The sequence below is a fragment of the Macrotis lagotis genome, chromosome 3 (assembly GCF_037893015.1).
Source record: "Macrotis lagotis isolate mMagLag1 chromosome 3, bilby.v1.9.chrom.fasta, whole genome shotgun sequence".
NCBI classification, from domain to species: domain Eukaryota; kingdom Metazoa; phylum Chordata; class Mammalia; order Peramelemorphia; family Peramelidae; genus Macrotis; species Macrotis lagotis.
Genome location: NC_133660.1, coordinates 125,250,946 through 125,270,026, shown reverse-complemented (window position 1 = coordinate 125,270,026; position 19,081 = coordinate 125,250,946). Strand labels below are relative to the sequence as shown.

General features: G+C 35.8%; 1 long non-coding RNA gene across 1 annotated transcript in view; it reads left to right on the top strand.

The window, feature by feature from the left end:
* LOC141517829 (uncharacterized) overlaps nucleotides 1–5,714 on the top strand; it is a 51,489-nt gene extending 45,775 nt beyond the window's left edge. Inside the window, exon 3 of the long non-coding RNA XR_012477003.1 lies at nucleotides 2,453–5,714. This is a non-coding gene — a long non-coding RNA (uncharacterized LOC141517829). The remainder of the gene's footprint in view (nucleotides 1–2,452) is intronic.
* Nucleotides 5,715–19,081: the final 13,367 nt, after the last annotated feature.

Below are 19,081 nucleotides of genomic sequence, written 5' to 3'. Positions count from 1 at the left end.
GTTGAACACAACTGAAAGAAAGGAACAGCAGCATTGAACCTGGCATCTATTGTGTCAATAAAATTCAAGCCTGGGCCATCATTTAGATCCAGTCTTGAGAATTCTTTCAGGAAATAACCAGTGAATATGAAAAATCATGGCTACATTGTTCTGTTCTTTGACTTTCTTTAGAATACTTATTTTGCATAATTCTTTCCATTGAGCTGACTGAGTTCTACAGTTTCCGGGAGGAAAATGAACTGCTGACTCAATTATAAAAATTAAGAACAAAAGTCGGTTCTGTGATTTAGCTTTTCTGGTAGATATTATGAATCACCTCTATAAACAGAAGACATTTTTGCAAAATGAAAACTGCTTGTTGTTTTTCTTTCAGGAATTACTCAAGACAGTATATTCTTTTAAACCAAAGCTCAAATTGTTTCCCTGGCTCCTCACCTCAAATGAGCATGAGACTTTTTAATCTAACTCTAAAATTATTAAAAAGAACACTAATTGGGGGCATATAGGTGGTGCAGTGGATAGAACATAGGACCTGAGTTCAAGTTTGACCTCATTCATTTGGTACTTACTAGTTGTGTGACCTTGGGCAAGTCACTTCACCCTATTGTTTAACAAAAAGAAACAAACAAACCAAAATATATTCAGACTTTGAGTCTAATTCATTTACTGTAGTATTGCCTTTATCATGTAGTTCATCTTTTGAAAACTTCCAAAACTGGAAAAAAAATTTATTTATTTTGTTTTTTTATTATTTGTAATTAATTTATTTACTTACAATTTATTTATTAACAATTATATGTAAAGATGGAAAAAATTTAAAAGATAAAAGAAAATAGTGTACATTTCTTTATCTATCCATTCTCTATCTTAGACAAAATCCAAGAAGAAAGTCTGCTCTGTCCCCCAAATAATTGGAAATGACAAGTTCACGATCATTCATGAGAGTGAACTTTCATGAGTGTTCTGAATAGTTGCCTTCCCATGGGTTAAAAAAAAAGTTTTAGGAAATGTGTTTCTCATAGCAATTTCTCAGAAAACCATGACTTTGACTAGGGTTCTTTGAATGAAAGTGTGGCCATCTTGGCTAAATTTAATTTTTTCCAACTTAGGGTAGAAGTTGCAAAGAATCAAATTTACTCTGATGTTCAGAAAAAAAAACCCAAATAATCAAATAAACAATTTCCTGACCATTAGAGCAGTGGTTCTCAATGTGTGGTCTGGGGACCCCTGGGAATTCCCAAAACCCTTTCAAGAGGTATGTCAGGTTAAAACTATTTTCCTAATAATACCAAGATGTTTTAATTTCTAATGTGGTAAATATTGATAGCTATTACCCACATAAACAAAAATTATTTGAAATTTGAAGAGTATAAAAAGTTCCTGAGACCAGAAAGTTTGAGAACCGAGGCATTTTGAACAATTCAGAAGTGGTCTGAGCTGTCTTGTAGGGCCAAGGGTTCTTGTTCATTGGTTCTCTTCAAGCTGAGACAGAGTTTGTGTCCCATTTACAAAACAGATGACTCCTGTTAATTTATAGTTTGCATTAGATGACTTAGGGGATGAGGTTCCTTTAGATTCTGAGATTGATTGGTTCTACGACCACAATCCAACAATACACTGGTAGTTAGCATTCTGGTATGTGACAAAAGAGCAAAAAATTTCTATGACCTTCAAGAATTGAATACTGTTGTCTAAAGGAGTGACACACTGATAAAGCAAACAAAGAAACCAATAAAAGAGTTCATGCTTCTTCTGAAATCAGGAAGACTTGACTTCAAAGCCTGCCTCAATTACTAGCTGTGTGACCTTGGGCAAGCCACTTGAATACTCTGAGCTTCAGTTTCCTCAATCAGAAAATGAGAATAATAATAGTTGCAAAGCTCAAATTGAATTAATTAATATATGAAAAATATAAGTTCTTTATAAGCATTAGTTATTATTATTTTAGCCTAAGTTTTCCTTGTGGGAATATGGAGTTTGACATCCAATAATAAGAGCCCTAATTTAAAAATGACTTACATTTTACAAAGTAGTCCCTCCCAACAACATTGTGAGGAAGGTAATGCAAATATTGCATGCCTCAGTTTACAAATGAGGAAGCCAAGGTTCAGTTACTTGCCCAAAGTCATAGTTAGCAAACTTGCAGAATCTGAAAGACTATTGTTTCAAGAAAACTTAAGGGTTTTTCTCCCAGATTGCTCTGCAGACTCATTTAATCCTAAAAATGCAGACAATTGTTTTTTGAACCCACTGTTCCCAGTTGATATCTTAGGAATGGCTATGTGCTTCCTGCTCTGGAGGGTGCAAGGCAGTTCAGCAATGAACATCCCTTTTCTGAATTCTCCTTGTATAACTTATGGTCCCTTTTTGGGCAGTATCTGCACATGCCCCACCAAATATCACATCCCCCACCCTGGGGTGTTTTTATATTTACTGGTATTTCCTTTTTCAGGATGTCCGCTCTGCTTGTCTTCCTGAATGACGGACTACAGATGTTCCAGAAGCATCTCTGCCTGGATTTACTCAGAGTGGGATGCTGAGAAGTCTGGGGATGGGGGGTTGGTGGTGTAGGGGAGAGGACCCGAAAGGATTGTCCTCATCAAAGGGGCTCAAGCTAATAAGGGAGCTTGGGGATAAAGATATGATCAATCCCTCCCCTATTTCTTTTACTTTCACATGGGGACCTTGCCATCTGTTGGGCTGTGGCTGAGATGGTTTCATCAGCAGAGGGAGAACACAAGCTTCTCCAACAAGCTGACAAGTTGGATACTTCAAGTGCACCAGAAGAACTCTGACAATATAATTCTCTGTGATAAAAAAAAAAACAACAAGGGGCAAAACAATGTCTGGTGGATCTAGGGGAGGTAAATGGGGCCAGAGGCTGACTTTGTTGGGCAGTTTTGGCTCCAAGTACATCAGGGAGGTATTTATTTGGGAAAATGGTCCAAAGGAATTCTGGGAATAATCATCAATCATCTGGGAATAGTCATTTGTTATGAACATGCCCTCTTTCTAAAAGCTTACCATAGTAGGTAGAGTTGGGCCAATTTACAAATGCTTATGTTGAATAATCTATGGTGATTTGTTCTATGGAGAGTTATTGGTAAGTCAATGAAGAAGGGAATGAGGTACACTGTTCATTTCACCATATCATTCTCTTCCTGAATGGCATTATCTAACTTCATTCATTCATTCACTCATTCACTCACTCACTCATTCATTCATTCATTCATTCCTTCTCAACAAGTATTTAAGTAGCAATTAGAGTCCTGAGAATGCTGTAATAGATCCAGACAGTTTATCTGAGTGCTGAGCAAGGAGTCAGAAAGACCTGAATTCAAATCTAGCCTCAGATACTTACTAGCAAGTCACTTAGCCTGTTTACTTCCATTTCCTCAACTGTAAAAATGGGGATAATAATAAATAGTTCATATGCCTCTGGGATGTCATGAAGATCAAATGAGATAATAATTAGAGAGTTTGCTTAGCATAGTGCCTGGAACATAAATGCTATGTACAGTTTAGTTATTATTAGTATTAAAAAACCTAACTTTTGGCTCAAAGAAACTTGCATATATGCATAGTATTAAAGAAAAAATATATACATAATAAAAGCAAAGTTATTTCAGGTTTGGGGATCAGGAAAAATAAAGTTCAATCCTTAGCTAAGAATTATAGTCTTAAAGTTTCTTATTTAGAGTTCAGAAAAGAAGGTCTTATCAAAATACCATTTTAATAACATTTTAAAAAAATAAGGTCTTATAATAGTGTGCATCTTGTATTACAAATACTATTCTATAGAACAAATTGAAACTACAGTGCAATGTCAAATATTATTGTAGGGAACTGTTCAGTCTGCCAATATGTGACTCCAGGGATACATCTCTTTACACTTTGTTATCCTGTACTGGGATCAAAGACACCCCTTCATTGGTGAGGGTGGGGGAAAGAGGGGGCATGCTCTCCCCAAATCCAAGACTAGAGAGGTGCCTGTACTGCTCTTTCAGGGAGGAAATCCAGTAGGACTGATGGTGAGGTGGGTCTAGAAACAGATCTGGAGCTGCTGGGACTTCATAGATTGTGAGGGGATATAACCTTAAAATATATATCTGGATATAAGTAGTTTTTTTGCTTATTCCCTATCCACAGTTTGGAGGGTCATTCCATATCATTTCCTATAAAATTATGCTATCTTCTTTCTCTAACCAGCTTGTCTCTCTTTCTTTTCTTTCTATCTCCTCTCTTTCTATTGATCAATCAATCAGCAAAAATATATAAATATGTGTATTTTCAGTCATTCCTCTTAGCTTCCTCATATCTTTGTAAAGGTAGAGGATCCTGGGTTTGAAACACTATATAAAAAACTTGATTTTTTTTAACATCCTGTGAAACATGGTAGGAAACTGTGATAGACTGGGAGCACAACCACTCATAGAATAGTTGGGGGACATAACTATCTTCCTGTGTGACTATCATGTGGGAGTCATTAGATTTCTTTTATTTAGCTCTTGGGGGGTAAGACTAGGAACAATGAATGGAAACTGCAGAAATAGATTTCAATTTGATTTAAGGAAAGCCTTCTTGACACCTGGAGTGATTCCAAAGTGACGATGGGTTGTCCCAAGTTGTTGCAGACAGGGATGCTCATTCAGAATGGATTAAATTGCCTTCCTGATATGAGATTCTGTGATGATTGCGGAATCCCTTTGAGGTGTCCTTTTTTCTGTAATTTGTTTTTTCTTTACATTTTATATTTTCTTTACATATCTACATTTCCCTGTGCATCTACTCTCTATCTTCTCACAAATGGCAAGGAATTTTAAAAGAAGAAACAAACAAAACATAGATTTAGCAAAATTAACCAACATTGATCTCATATTTTTGGTCAGAAACTCTCAAGAGTCTTCCCCTCCCAGACTGATGTTTTGTTTTGTTTTGTTTTTGACTAGGTAAAAGAGTTCACTTTTTGCCCCATTTTCTTACTTAGCATTAATCACTGAATAGGCATTGCCTCAGACCTGTTAAAAATGTTAGATTAAAAAGGTCAAGGTCTCCCACTGAATCTGGACCATCTTCAATTGTCCTGATACATATCTGACCACTGAACCCAGCTAACTCTAGAGGAGAAAGTGAGGCTGGTAACTTGACACAGCCTTCCCTCCCTTAAATTTACTTGCATGTCAAAGCATCACCTTTCTGATGTCATGGTCCTCTTTGAAAAGGGAGGACAGAGGGCGCTAGTGGATAGAGTACCAGCCCTGGAGTCAGGAGAACCTGAGTTCAAATCCGGTCTCAGACACCTAATAATTGCCTAGCTGTGTGACCCTGGGCAAGTCACTTAACTCCATTTGCCTTGCAAACCGCCCCCTCCCAAAAGTATAAATAAAACAACCAAAAAACCCCTGACATTATTTGCAGTGTTTCATCACTTGTCCTCCACCTCTGCAAGGGAGTGAGGGAGGTATTTTCTCATATTTAGCAATTAGGTAGCAATGTAGGTGGAGTACTGGCCTTAGAGTCAGGAAGACCTTAGTTTGAATCCTGTCTCAGGTCACTTACTAGTTGTGTGCCTATTGGGCAAGTTTTCCTCAACATCAATTTTCTCCTCTGTAAAGTAGCAATAATAATAATAGCACTTACTTCACAGGTTTATTATGAATATCAAATAATTTATGCAAGGATCTATATAAATATTACCTCCTATTGTTATTATTTGGTGCCAAACTTGTTCATTATAATTCACAGCATTCAATTTTGCTTGTTTTGTTGTCATTTCAATTATTTTCATTTATATCATTGTAGTCATTAATAATTTGTGTATTATTGATCTGGAGTCCATATATTAAAAAAATTAGATAATTATGTTTCATTGTATTTCATTTCCTTTGTAATCCTATACATTTTATTTCATGCATCTAAAATATTATTCTGAGGAGTCACTTTAGACTTTGGATAACCAAAATGATCTGGATCACAAGAAAAATTAAGAATTCCCAATTTTTTTTGTTCTGTTCACTTTATTATTATTTCATATAAGTCTGGCTTTGCCTCTCTGTATTTACCATAGTATTTCTTACAGCCCAGTAATATCTTAGTTTTATGTACCATAGTTTTATTGGTGCTATTCTCCAATCAATGACCATCTCCTTTTTTTTTTTTTTTGCCATCTCTTCCTATAAACAGTTTAAGGTATATAGAACCTTTTGCCTTCTCATTGAATTCCTTAAAGTATATGCCTACTAGAGGCAATCTCTGGTCAATAGGGTATGGACACTTTAGTCATTTTCTTCACATAATTCCAAATTATTTTTGAGAATGGTTATTTTAAATCACAGCTCTACAAACTGCATTAGGATGCTGGTCTTTTGAAACCACATTTTACCTTGACTATTTTCATCTTTTGACATCTTTGTTAATTTGTTGGATGTGAGGTGAAACCAGTATTATTTTGATTTTTATTTCTTTCATTGGTAGTGATTTGTAGTATTCTTTAAGTAGGCCATCAATAGTTTGCAATTCTTTTGATAACTAGTTATTTAAATCTATTGACCACACATTCATTGTAGAATGATTTTTGCTCATATATTTTTGGTGCATGTTTCTCTATCTTAGATAAAAGCCCTTTCTAGGTTTCCTAACATTAAAAAGTGTTTATTTTTTAAAGGAAGCAAGGAACGAATAAAAATTCTATCCTATGACAAACTCTTGTTCACTCTTTCCCACCAATCTTTTTTTTTCACTTGAATCCTTTTCATAAATCTTAAATTCCTTTAACTTTCAGTTCAGGCACAATCTTCTTGTTATTTTTTTTATTGGTCTCCCTAGTTAGTTCTCTCAATCTCTCTCTCTCTCTCTCTCTCTCTCTCTCTCTCTCTCTCTCTCTCTCAGTCCAGCTCTCTCCCTGCCTCTGTCTCTGTCTCTGCCTCTTTCTCTGTCTCTATCTCACTGCCTCTGTCTTTGTCTTTCTGTGTACCTCTCTCTCTCTCTAAGAATTTGAATTGGAAGAAATTCCAGAAGCCCCCCATTTCTGAACATCTAATCCATTGAAACCCTTTAAAAATATACTTGTCAACTTAGCATTCATCTTTTGCCTGAGAACATCCACTGAAAGGGAAACTCATTTTTAACTCAAGTAACCTGTTCAATCGTTGGACAGTTCTAATTGTTCAGAAGTTCTTCTTGATATCAAACTCAAACTTTCCTGCCACTTCCACCCATTGAACCTACTTCTCTGCTTTATGAAATCAGACAGATCATACCTAATCTTTTCCCCACAAGTTAGCTTTCCATAAATTTCTTCTCTCCTTCATGCTGAATATGTCTAGTTCTTTCAACCAAGTCTCATATCCTTCCATACTACTCAAATTACTATGCATTTAAATGTCTGTGTACATATTGTCATCCCTCAGCATAATGTAAGATCTTTGTTGACAGGGACTAAAAATGGTTTTCTGAAATAGCTTTACCTTAACTTTTTAATCATCATTTTTATTGTGAACCAAAAAAATTATTAAAGTCACAAACTTGAAAAACAAGAAGCTTGTATAAGAAATTCTGAACTTTTGGCAAATATACTTTGCTTTTAAAGAAATACATTCGTGTGTGTGTGTGTGAGTGTGTGTGTGTGTGTGTGTTTGTGTGTTTGTGTGTGTGTGTGTGTATGTGTGTGTGTGTGTGTGTGTTTCATAGAGGATTGACCAATAATGTTCCAGTCTTTAGCGTACTATCAGTTTGTTCTTCCTGGTGGGTTCTACAAAGCATGAACAAGTATTCCCTTCCTGGTTCCAATCTAATATGTATTACTTTGGAAACCTACTTCAGGCATTTGTGACTAAGGGACTGGCTCTATGAGATGACTTTACTTTGAATCATTTCTATTCATTCTCTGCTTTCCTATTAAGAGTGGAATTAGAGTGATTTTCTTATGGGATTGAATATAATCCTATGCATCAGTAACCAGGCAGGTTTCTTGTGATAAATTCTCTCTTTGCAGGAGAATGGTCTCTAGGTCAACTCCCAATCATCCTTCCACTTTCTTTGTGTCCTCTCCTCTTTTTTGGCTGTTAGTGTTGTAGAGAACAGCAGCCAAGGCACTGTGCTGAATTCTGAGTTGAGCTGAAGGAGACTTAGAGGATGATTGTTCCATCCTCCTCATTTTACAGATGAGGTCACTGAGGAGCAGAGAGTTGAAAGGGACTTGTCCAAAATAGAGTACATGATATTTTCATTGCTTTTAATGATCCTTCTCCCCCTTCATTAAAAAACCAGGAAGCTTCATTGAATTAATAGTCAATTAATTTAAAGTCCACACCCTAACATGTTGTACGTAAGAATTCCTCTATTCTTTGATATTAACACTATGATAAAGAATGTAATGTTGTAGCTATTAGCTAAAGTTATTACTAGTTGAAAAAATGGATTTTCAAAGTATTTTTAAAAATAATTAAAAATCATGAAGCATGCCAATGTTTGCTTTAAAAATGGCTTTGTGATAAAAACCCTATTGGTATGAGAACCCCAGTTCTATTTGCTATTGGGCTATAAGATCAACTCAGTGTCTTATATTTTTCTCTCTATAATTGAGAAGGTTGTAAAGGTTGAAATTACTCCCAGGATGTTGTATAAAGTACTAAAATACTTTAAAATAATCTTATAACACCCTCATTCAAAGAAGATGAACAACTTTTAAAATTTAAGGAGCACTGTTATTGATTGTGAAGTCATATCCAGATCATTGTAGTATTCATTACCAAATTAAGGCTGACTCTAGGATCCTTCAAGAAGTTCTTAATCTTTAGAGTATGATGCAGTACAGACCAGCCCAAATGGTGGAGTAGAAGGAAACAATATAGAACAGTCAACTGTTTGCTAAGTCTAAATATACCATATCCAAATCATCCCCCTGATCTACTACTCTAAATTCTCTGTCAAAAATGTGAAGTTTTGACTTGACCTGTTCTTAGAACCATACCTTTTATTGATCACTAATTTACTTTCTAATTTACTAAGCCCTAAAAATTACCTTTTTAATATGTTCTAGAATTTTCCCAGAAATAGAAATCAAGCTCACTGATTTGACCATAAAATGATATTTCAATGTTTTTCTAAAATTGATCCTCCTTTCAGAGAGTGAACAATATGTTGTCAGGTTCTTTTCTTAATTGTATTTTTATCTAAACTTCTCATTTGTTCTTGGATTAAATTCTTTGTCAGTAATCCTTTTGGGTTACCAGTTACTGAAATAGTGTCTTGCTTATAGTAGGTGCCTAATAAGTATTTCCTTAATTGTTTGGTTGAGCTATCTCCAAAGACAGTGATTTGGAAATACAGCTTTGTCAGTTTTTTTTTAAATATGCATTCATAAGCAAGGGGGCAGTTTCTTTTTAAACAACACAATATGAATTTCACAATCTCTTGCAATTATTTCCGTGATGATGAAATTTTATAAACATGTAGCAACATTGTTTGATAGCAATAGAGACATGAATCAGGGCTGCTATTGCCCACACTGAAATGGATAGTTGTCCATACACATTTTCCCCCTACTCTCTTCACTTTGAAACCAAATTCTATATTTTGCCACCATGGCATATTCTTTTATATTTAAAATGACAAATTTAGATGTTAATATTACCTTAAATTAGAAGTTTATGATTTCCCAAATAACATTTTCCTTTCATACATACTATATTCATTAAACAATTCTGATTATGCTAAAATCCTACACCAATGTCTAATTGTATTGTAAAGATAACCCTGCATTCTCAAATCTAGGCCAGTAGGTGTTCTGGAATATCTACTAAGCTATTAAGACTTCAAAGATAAGTTTGGTAATCAGTTATCAGTTATCTGTCTTCTGATAACTAGGCTAACTAATCTTTCTTTTCCTTCCTTCTTTCCTTCCTACCTTCTTTCCTTCCTTCCTTCCTTCCTTCCTTCCTGAGCTGATATTTGAACCTAGTTTCTTTCACTGTAGTTCTACTAGGCATTGGAATACATAAACTCTTTGAAAGCAGTGAAAAGGAAAAAAAAAAACTCTTTGACTTTGTGATTACATGGATAAGAAATTCCTAATGTGCAGGGCAGAGCCAAGATGGCAGAGAGAGAGAGCTCACCTGAACTCTTCCCCAGACCCCATGAACACTCTTAAATAATGCCACAGAACAATTACTGGAGTACAGTAACCCATAATTGCATGGGAAAAAAACAATTTTCCAGTCAAAATTGACTTAGAAGGTTAGCAAGAAAAGTCTTTCATGCTGGGTGAGAGGGGAACATAGTCTAGTGCTGATCATACCAGCATAGACTCCACCATACAAACCAGGAACAGACCTTGGGAACCACTGAATCAATGAATCAACCAGGAATGGCTTCTTCCAGAGTTCTCAGCCTACAGATGTTGAGTCTTGAACAACCAGTCAGAAGATTACAGAGGTAATCTTTCCTAGCACTGAGGCAGGACTCTGTTGCTTTTCCATACTGAGATGTGGGTCAAAGTCCTGGGTAACAGTCCCAGGGCAAGAAACCACCCTGAGTTTGTGGTTGCAGTGGAGTGGAGACTCTCATCACAGTTCCAGGGAAGAAAACAGTGTTTTTGGTTGCTCACAGACCAGAGCACAGACCAGGAGAGGAGTAATGCACCTCTTCTTAGATTATACCATCTTGGAAGAACTGAAAACTTACCTGGCCATAGAAGCATCTCTGAAAATAACTGCATAAATCCTTAATGCTTGGTACATTGTACTCTCTACCTTTGAAGCAGAACCTTTATCACAGAGCTAAAAGTCAAGAAACAGGTGATGAAAATGAGCAAATAATGGAAAAAAAATCTGATCTTAGAAAGTTGTCATGATGACAAGGAAGATCAAAACACACTCAGAAGATAACAAAGTTAAAGTTCCTACATCCAAGAAAAATATAAATTGGTCTCAGACCATGGAAAAGCTCAAAAAGGATTCTGAAAATCAAGTAAGAGAGGTAGAGGAAAAATTGAAAAGAGAAATAATAGTGATACAAGAAAATCATGGAAAAAATTCAACAGCTTGGTAAAGGAGACAGAAAAAATGAGGAAGAAAATACTACCTTATCAACAGACTATATCAAATGGTGAAAAGATATACCAAAAAGCCAATGGGAAAAAGGATGCCTTAAAAAGCAGAACTGGACAAACAGAAAAAGAGGAACAAAAATTCACTGAAAGAAAAATAAAAGTCTTAATAGGTAGAACTGGTCAAATGAGAAAGGAGGTACTAAAACTCACTGAAGAAATTAATTGCTAAAAAATTAGAATTGAGCAAATGAAAGCTAAGGGCCTTATGAAAAATCAAGAACCAATAAACAAAACCAAAAGAAAAGAAAAATATAAAACAATGTGAAATATATCAATGGAAAAAGAACTGACCTGGAAAATAGATCCAAAGAGATCATTTGAAAATAATTGGACTACTTCAAAGTTATGATTTTAAAAAAGATGCTAGTCACCATCTTTCAAGAAATTATTAAGGAAAATTTCTCTGATATTCTATAATCAGAGGGTAAAATAGAAATGGAAAAAACCTGATTACTTACTTAAAAAAAATCCCAAAATGGAGGATCATGGGGGGGGGGGGTGGAGCCAGGGTGGCATCAGGAGAGGACCTTCTCTCAGTTGCTCTGGAAAAAAAAAACCTATAGACTAAGGACTCTTAACTACATTTTTGAGAGACAGAACTCACAGAGGGATCCAGTGAGGAAATTCTCCAACCCAAGGTAACCTGGAAAAGAATGGAAAGGCTTGGCTCCATGGAACTTCAGCCTCCCAGAGGCAGCCTCAGGGCACTGGGAGCTGCAGCTCATGGAGGGGGCATCTTCCTGATCTGCACCCCCTGGGGAGCATCAGGAACAACTTGGGGGAAGGGGGGGCCTCTGCCAGAGTGAGCACATGAAGCCTAGCCCTCAGGGCACTCAGCAAGCAGTGTGGTCACAGCTGCCCAGATCTAGGAACCAGAAGCAGGCAGAGCCAGTAAGCAGGAGTCCCCAGGGCATGAGCAAGCTGAGCCTAGGGAGGGAGGTGGAGAGAGACTGCTGAGGTCTGTCCTCTGTCCCTGGAACAGGACTCTGGGGTTCTGACCACGTTCAGATCCTGATCGCAGTCTAGGCCACCCATAGAATAGCAGCCCCCCCACCTCAGCCCCGTGGCAGATGGAGGCACTTATGGTCATTCACAGATCAGGAGGGAGGACAGAGCCTCACACACTGAAATCCTTGTGGACATGTCCCAAAAGCTCAGGAAGCACCCCCCAAAACAGGCTCAGGCTGGGAAAATGAGTAAGCAGAGAAAAAAGAGGTACACCATTGAGAAATACTTTGCCTATGATCCCAGGAAGGATCAAAACACTCAACCTGAAGATGAGGAGGTACAAGCTCCTGCATCTAAAAACTCCAAGAAAAACAGAAATTGGGCTCAGGCCATGACAGAGCTCAAAAAAATACTTTGAAAATCAAGTGAAGGAGATAGAGGAAAAATTGGGAAAAGAAATGAGAAAGATGCAGGAAAAACATGAAAATGAAGTCAGCAGCTAAGTCAAGGAGATCCAAAATAATGCTGAAGAAAATAACATGTTAAAAACCAGCATAGGTCAAATGGATAAAACAGTTCAAAAAGTTATTGAGGAGAAGAATGCTTTAAAAAGCAGAATTGGCCACATGGAAAAGGAGATAAGAAAGTTCTCTGAGGGAAACAAATCCTTCAGACAAAGAATAGAACTCAGGGAGATTGCTGATTTTACAAGAAAACAAGACTCAATACTTCAAAACCAAAAGAATGAAAAATTAGAAGAAAATGTGAAACATCTCATTGAAAAAAAAACTGATATGGAAAACAGATTTAGGAAAGATAATTTAAAAATTATTGTAATACCTTAAAGTCATAACCAGGAAAAGAGCCTTGACATCATTTTCAAAGAATTATTACAGAAAAATTGCCCTGATAGCCTAGAAGCAGAGGGCAAAATAGAAATGGAGAGAATCCACTGATCTCCCTGAGAAAGATATCCAAAAAAAACAAGCCCCAGGAATATTATAGCCAAGTTCCAGAACTACCAAGTCAAAGATAAAATATTACAAGCAGCCAGAAGGACACAACTCAAATATCGTGGAGCTGCAGTCAGGATCACACAGGACTTAGCAGCAACTACATTAAAAGCTCGTAGTGCTTGGAATATAATATTCAGGAAGGCAAAAGAGCTTAGAATGCAACCAAGAATCAACTACCCAGCAAAACTGAACATCCTCTTCCAGGGAAAAAGATGGACTTTCAATGAACCAGGGGAATTTCAAATATTCCTGTTGGAATGGCCAGAGCTGAACAGAAGATTTGATCTTCAAATACAGGACTCAGGTGAAGCATAGAGAGTGGAGGAGAAGAGGAAAATATGAGAGACTTAATGATGATGAACTAAAATGATACTGAAAATACTCATATGAACCTTCTCATTTAATATAGCAGGTAGAAGGAGCTTTTATAGATGAAACACAGGAGAAAACTGAATTTGATGATATATTGTGGTGTAAAAATGGAGTCAATAGAAAAAAGGGAAATGTAATGGGAGAAAGAAAAAGGAGAGGGGGAATAGGCCAAGATATTTCATATAATAAGATTTTTCTTTATTATAATGAGCTATTGCAATGATATGGAAGGGGAGAAGGTGAGGGGGAATGAGGGAATCTTTGCTCTCATCATAGGTGGCTAGGAGAGGAAACAGAATATATATATATACTCAACGGGGTATAGACATCTGAAGTAAGAAGGAAAGATGGGAGATGGGGGAGGGGGGAATGTGAGTGATGGAGGAGAGGATGGACTATGGGGGGAGAGTGGTCAGATATAACACATTTTCTTTTCTACTTCTTGCAAGGGGCTGGGATTGGATGGCCTGTCTGGGACCATAGGGCTGGATGCTGGGTAAAGGGTGGTATGTGGGCTTGGGGTCTCTTGGCCCTAGGGCTGGGGATCTGTCTTCTGCACCTCTCAACTACCCTAAAGTAGAGACAGAGTGAAAGGAGAGAGAAAATATAGATCATGGTAGTAGAGAAGTATGAATGGAGGGAGTTGCAATCAGCAATGGCAACAGTGGAAAAACATGGAAGTAACTTTTGTGATGGACTTATCCTAAAGAATGTGATCCACCTGAGACAGAGCTGGTGGTGTTGGAACACAGACTGAAGCACATTTTTTATTATTATTATTTTCTGGGGTGTCTGAGGCTGGATTTGGACCTGAGTGCTCCTGGCTCAAGGGCCAGTGATCTGTCTGCCACCCAGCCACCCCTACTATTATTATTACTATTTTATTTTATTTTGGGTCTTTTTTGTTTTTGGTTTTTGTAGGGCAATGGGGTTGGGGTGGCTTGCATGGGGTCACACAGCTGGGTGATTGTTGGCTGTCTGGGGTCAGATTTGGGCTTGAGTGCTCCTGGCTCCAGGGCTAGTGCTCCATCCACTGCACCACCTGGCCATACCTACATTTGCAATTATTATTATTATTATTTTTTAATTTTAATTTTTTCTCTCCCATTTACTTTATTGCTTATGTGGGTCTATATTTTCTTGGGGGGAGGGGGTATTATGTTTACTCTTAAACAAGAATATTTTAGTAATGTATAAAAAAATTATCTGTACAAAATAAGAATAAATAAAAGACTGATAGAATGCTTTCTGTGGGGAGGGGGGGAAGTAAGATTTGGACAAATTGTAAAACTCAAATAAAATCTTTAATAAATAAAAAAAAGTCCCCAAATGAAAACTCCCAGAACAATTATAATCAAATTGCAGAACTCCCAATTAAAGAAGAAAATATTGCAAGGAACTAGAAACAATTCAAGTATCCTAGAACCAGTAAGCATAAAACAAGATTTAGCAGCTTCTATATTAAAGCATCAGAGGGCTTAGAATATGATATTCAAAAATGCAAAGGAGCTAGGAATACAACCAAGAATCAGCTACCTATCAAAACTAGTATAATCTATCAGAAAAAAGAAATGGGATATTCAATGAACCAGAGGATTTTCCTATATCTATATCTATGTATCTATATATCTATATATCTATATCTATGTATATCTATATATCTATATCTATATCTATGTCTGTCTATCTATCTATCTATCTATATACATATATATATATATATATATATATATATATATGTATGATGAAAAGACCAGAGGTGAACAGAAAATTTGACTTTCAAATAGAAGACTCAAGAGAAGCATAAAAAAGGTAAGTCATTCCTACATTGGAGGTTGATTGTAACTCTTAAGAACATTCCCTTTATTAGGGCAGTTAGAAGGAGAATAAATAGAGAGAAGGCACAAGTATGAGTTAAATATGAAGGAATGCCATCTAAAAAATTAAATAAGGATGAGAGAAGAATGTACTAGAAGAAAGAGAAAGGGAGAGGTATTATATCATATAAAAGAGACAAGAAAAAGCTTTTACAATGGAGGGGAAGAGGATGAAGGTGAAAGGCAGTGAGTCTTAATGTCATTAGAATTAGCTCAGAGTGAATAACATACAGTTTATTGGGTATAGAAATCTATCTTATCCTATAGGAAAGGAGAAGGAGAAAGGGATACAAGGAAGAGGGATGAACGAAGGACAAATTGGTGGAAGGGTTAGTCAGAAGAAGCAAAACACTTTTGAGGAGGACATGGTGAAAGAAGAGAAGGAAAAGGATAAATGGGGTAAATAGGATGGAGGGAAATTAAGTTAGCAATAGTAACTGTGAGAAAAAAATTGAAACAAGTTTCTTTGATAAAGGCTTCATTTCTCAAATATATAGAGAACTGTGTCAAATTTATAAAAAAAGTCATTCTTCAATTGATAAATGAACAAAAATATTAACAATTTTCAAATGAAATAATCAAAGCTATCCATATCCATTTAAGATGTTCTAACCCACTGTTGATTGAAGTGAATCAAATTCAAACAATTTTGAGGTTTTTACCTCATATCTATTAGATTGGCTAATAATACAGAAAAGGGAAATGAAAAATGTTACAGGGGACAAGTGTAAAATGAATGCTTTATCAGTGCAGTTATGAACTGATTCAACTATTCTGGAGAACAATTTGGAGCTATGATTAAAGGGCTATAAAACCATGCATACCCTTTGACCAATGTCCCTAAAAGATCTGTATTCCAAAAGAGATTAAAAACAAAAAGGAAAAGGATCCATGTGTATAAAAAAATTATAGCAACTCTTTTCTTGTGGTAAAGAATTAGAAATTGAGGAGATACCCATTCACTGAGAAATGGTTGAAAGCATTGTGGTATGTGATTATAATGGAGTGCCATTTTGCTATAAGAAATGAGCAGGATGCTCTCAGAGAAACCTGGAAGGACTTACATGATGTGAAGCAAAGTAAAATGTACTATGTATACAGTTACAGCAAAATTGTTAGATAAGCAGCTGTGAATCAGCAAAATAATGATCCAAGACAGTTCTGAAGTACTTAAGATAAAAAAGATGCTTTTCATTTCCAGAGAGATGGTGTCTGAATATAAACTGAAGTATGTTCTAAAAATTTTCTTCATTTTTATTGAGATTTTTTTTGGTCTATGTTTTCTTTCACATTATGACTAATATGAAAATGTTATGTGTGACGACACATATATAACCTATATCAAATTGCTTGCCTCCTCAATATGGGGGGGGCATGGGGAGAGGAAGAAAAGGAGAGAATGTGGAACTCAAAGTTTAAAAATGAATGTTAAAAATATTTTTACATGTAACTGAAGAAAAATTAAAATACTGAATAAAATTTAAAAACATTCCTGATGTGGAAATTCCTTCTGTTGATACAGTTTGTTTATGAAGGAGTTTTAAAAGTTGACTGGGGTCCTGAGTAGTTAAGTGATTTAATCATGGACACAAAACTAGTATGTATCAGAGACAAACCCTGAGTTTCCTAAATTTCCCTGATGTCAAGACTAGCTCCTGCTAACCACCCTGTGTTCTCTTGTACACAGTCCCTGCTTTAATGATGTTTATTGAATTGGATTTTGATATATTTCTATTTTAACATGATACCTCTGAATCTTTTGGAAACAGAGAAACGTTACAAAAAATGTAATTGAAGAATGTATATTAGTTTGTTGATAATGAAAAATTAACCTCAAAGTCTCCCTACCCCATAACTCTTTAATATTATAAATTTCAGAATACTTGCTAATTGGTATTGGTAGGAATTTTGTCACAAATAATTCATTACATGGATGAATTTAGAGGTTCTGGTAAAAAATTAAAAACAATAAAATAAAATAGGAAATTGTATCTTTTCATTTCCCGACTTGATAAATTACAATCCTTCAGTGATAAAAATTCTTTGATGGAATTTTTCAAATGATTTTCCTTTTTTACTAACCAAAATCATATCAATTAGTTTAGTTCAATAGTAAGCATTTAATTAACCTAAATATATATATATATTATATATATAATATATATATATTATATATATATATATATATAGTAGAATTAAAGCTATGGTGGAAAAATCTTTTTTATTAGACTTCTGAAAAATCTCATATTCAGTTCTGTTTCTAATTTGTCTTTCTGGAAAGGAGTGCCAAAGAATTATTCTTCACCCCCTCACCCCCTTCAGAAATTTAGAATCTAATCAGACCAGAATCCTAGGTCTAGATTGGGATTTTTTCCTCAGGACCCTAGTCAATAAATTTGATTAGTTCACCAATCCTCCCTAGCCACCAGGCCACAAACCAGGTTGAGCTAATACCTCTGCTTTTCTCCCTGTTCTCTCTAGACCACCAGGGTTCTAGTTTGTATTTTTAAACCTGGGTTAAATTGTGGCATAACCACAAACCATTGTATGCTATTAACAGCAGGGCTCCAATGAATGACTGACAAACAAACTCTTAGTGCTCTAAGCTGACTTCTCTCAATGGTAAACACATGTTATTAATGGGACGTTTCTTCCCAATGGTCTCAAGCAGTTTGAGATATATACTGATTGACAAGTCCATATTTTGCTATATGATTCAACAAGCAGAATATATATGTATGCAAATAGACAGCACAACTTGCACACATGTATACATTCATGAGCATACATGTAAATACATGCATGTAAAACACACACATAGTTATCATACATCTAATGCTTTACTAGAAAAGTTTGTTTCATTGAGGTGCAGTTTTTATAGGTATTCAACTTCCTCTGCCAAACTTGGAGTGCATTGTAATACCTTTCTTGGTGTACAAGATATAATGGTTACTGCATCACCTTGAAATCATCTCATGGATCTAGCCTAAAGGAAAACTCCTTAGATTCCAAAGGGTATATTTATTGCATGAGGTGATAATTATAATTGTTGACATTTATATAGGTTTTTTTTTAAGAATGTAGTATGCTATTGAGGAAAGAATGTTGAAGTGAAATAAGCAGAGTGGGTTCAAATTTTGGCTCCCCTACTTATTCCTCTGGTGACATCAGCCACTCACTCAACTTCTCTTTACCTAGTCTGAAAAAAAGGAAGGCAATACACTAGATCATTTCTAATAACTTCCAGTTAATAGTTCATGTTCCTACAAAGTTCTATTACATACTGCAAAAAAGTGAGGAAGACACATTTTTTAACCCTTTTGTGAAGTCAGTTTGGGCATTCTAATTACACAGAATTGCACATTTTCTCATGTGTTCCTCACAGTCACCCTAGAATATAGTATCCCTATTTTACTGCAGAGGAAATTGAAGCTAGCAGTTTTTGATGATTTGTTTTTAATCTCAAAAATAAAATGTTGAACTCAGGTATCTCTGGAATTCATGTTCAATTCTTTTTTCATTATATCATGTTGATTCTATAGAAAGAATCAGGTGTTAGTTTTACATATCACTCTAAGATCTCTATTCTGAACCTTTAAAGAGGATTCTTCCTGCTATATGGGATACTAAATAATGATAATTTTTCTTGCCTTTTTTCCAAATGTCATTGCTTTGGCACATAGTAGGTACATAATAAATGCTTTTTAGCACGGACTGACAAAAAGCAAGATGGTAGTAACCTGAGGATTCGCTTGTTT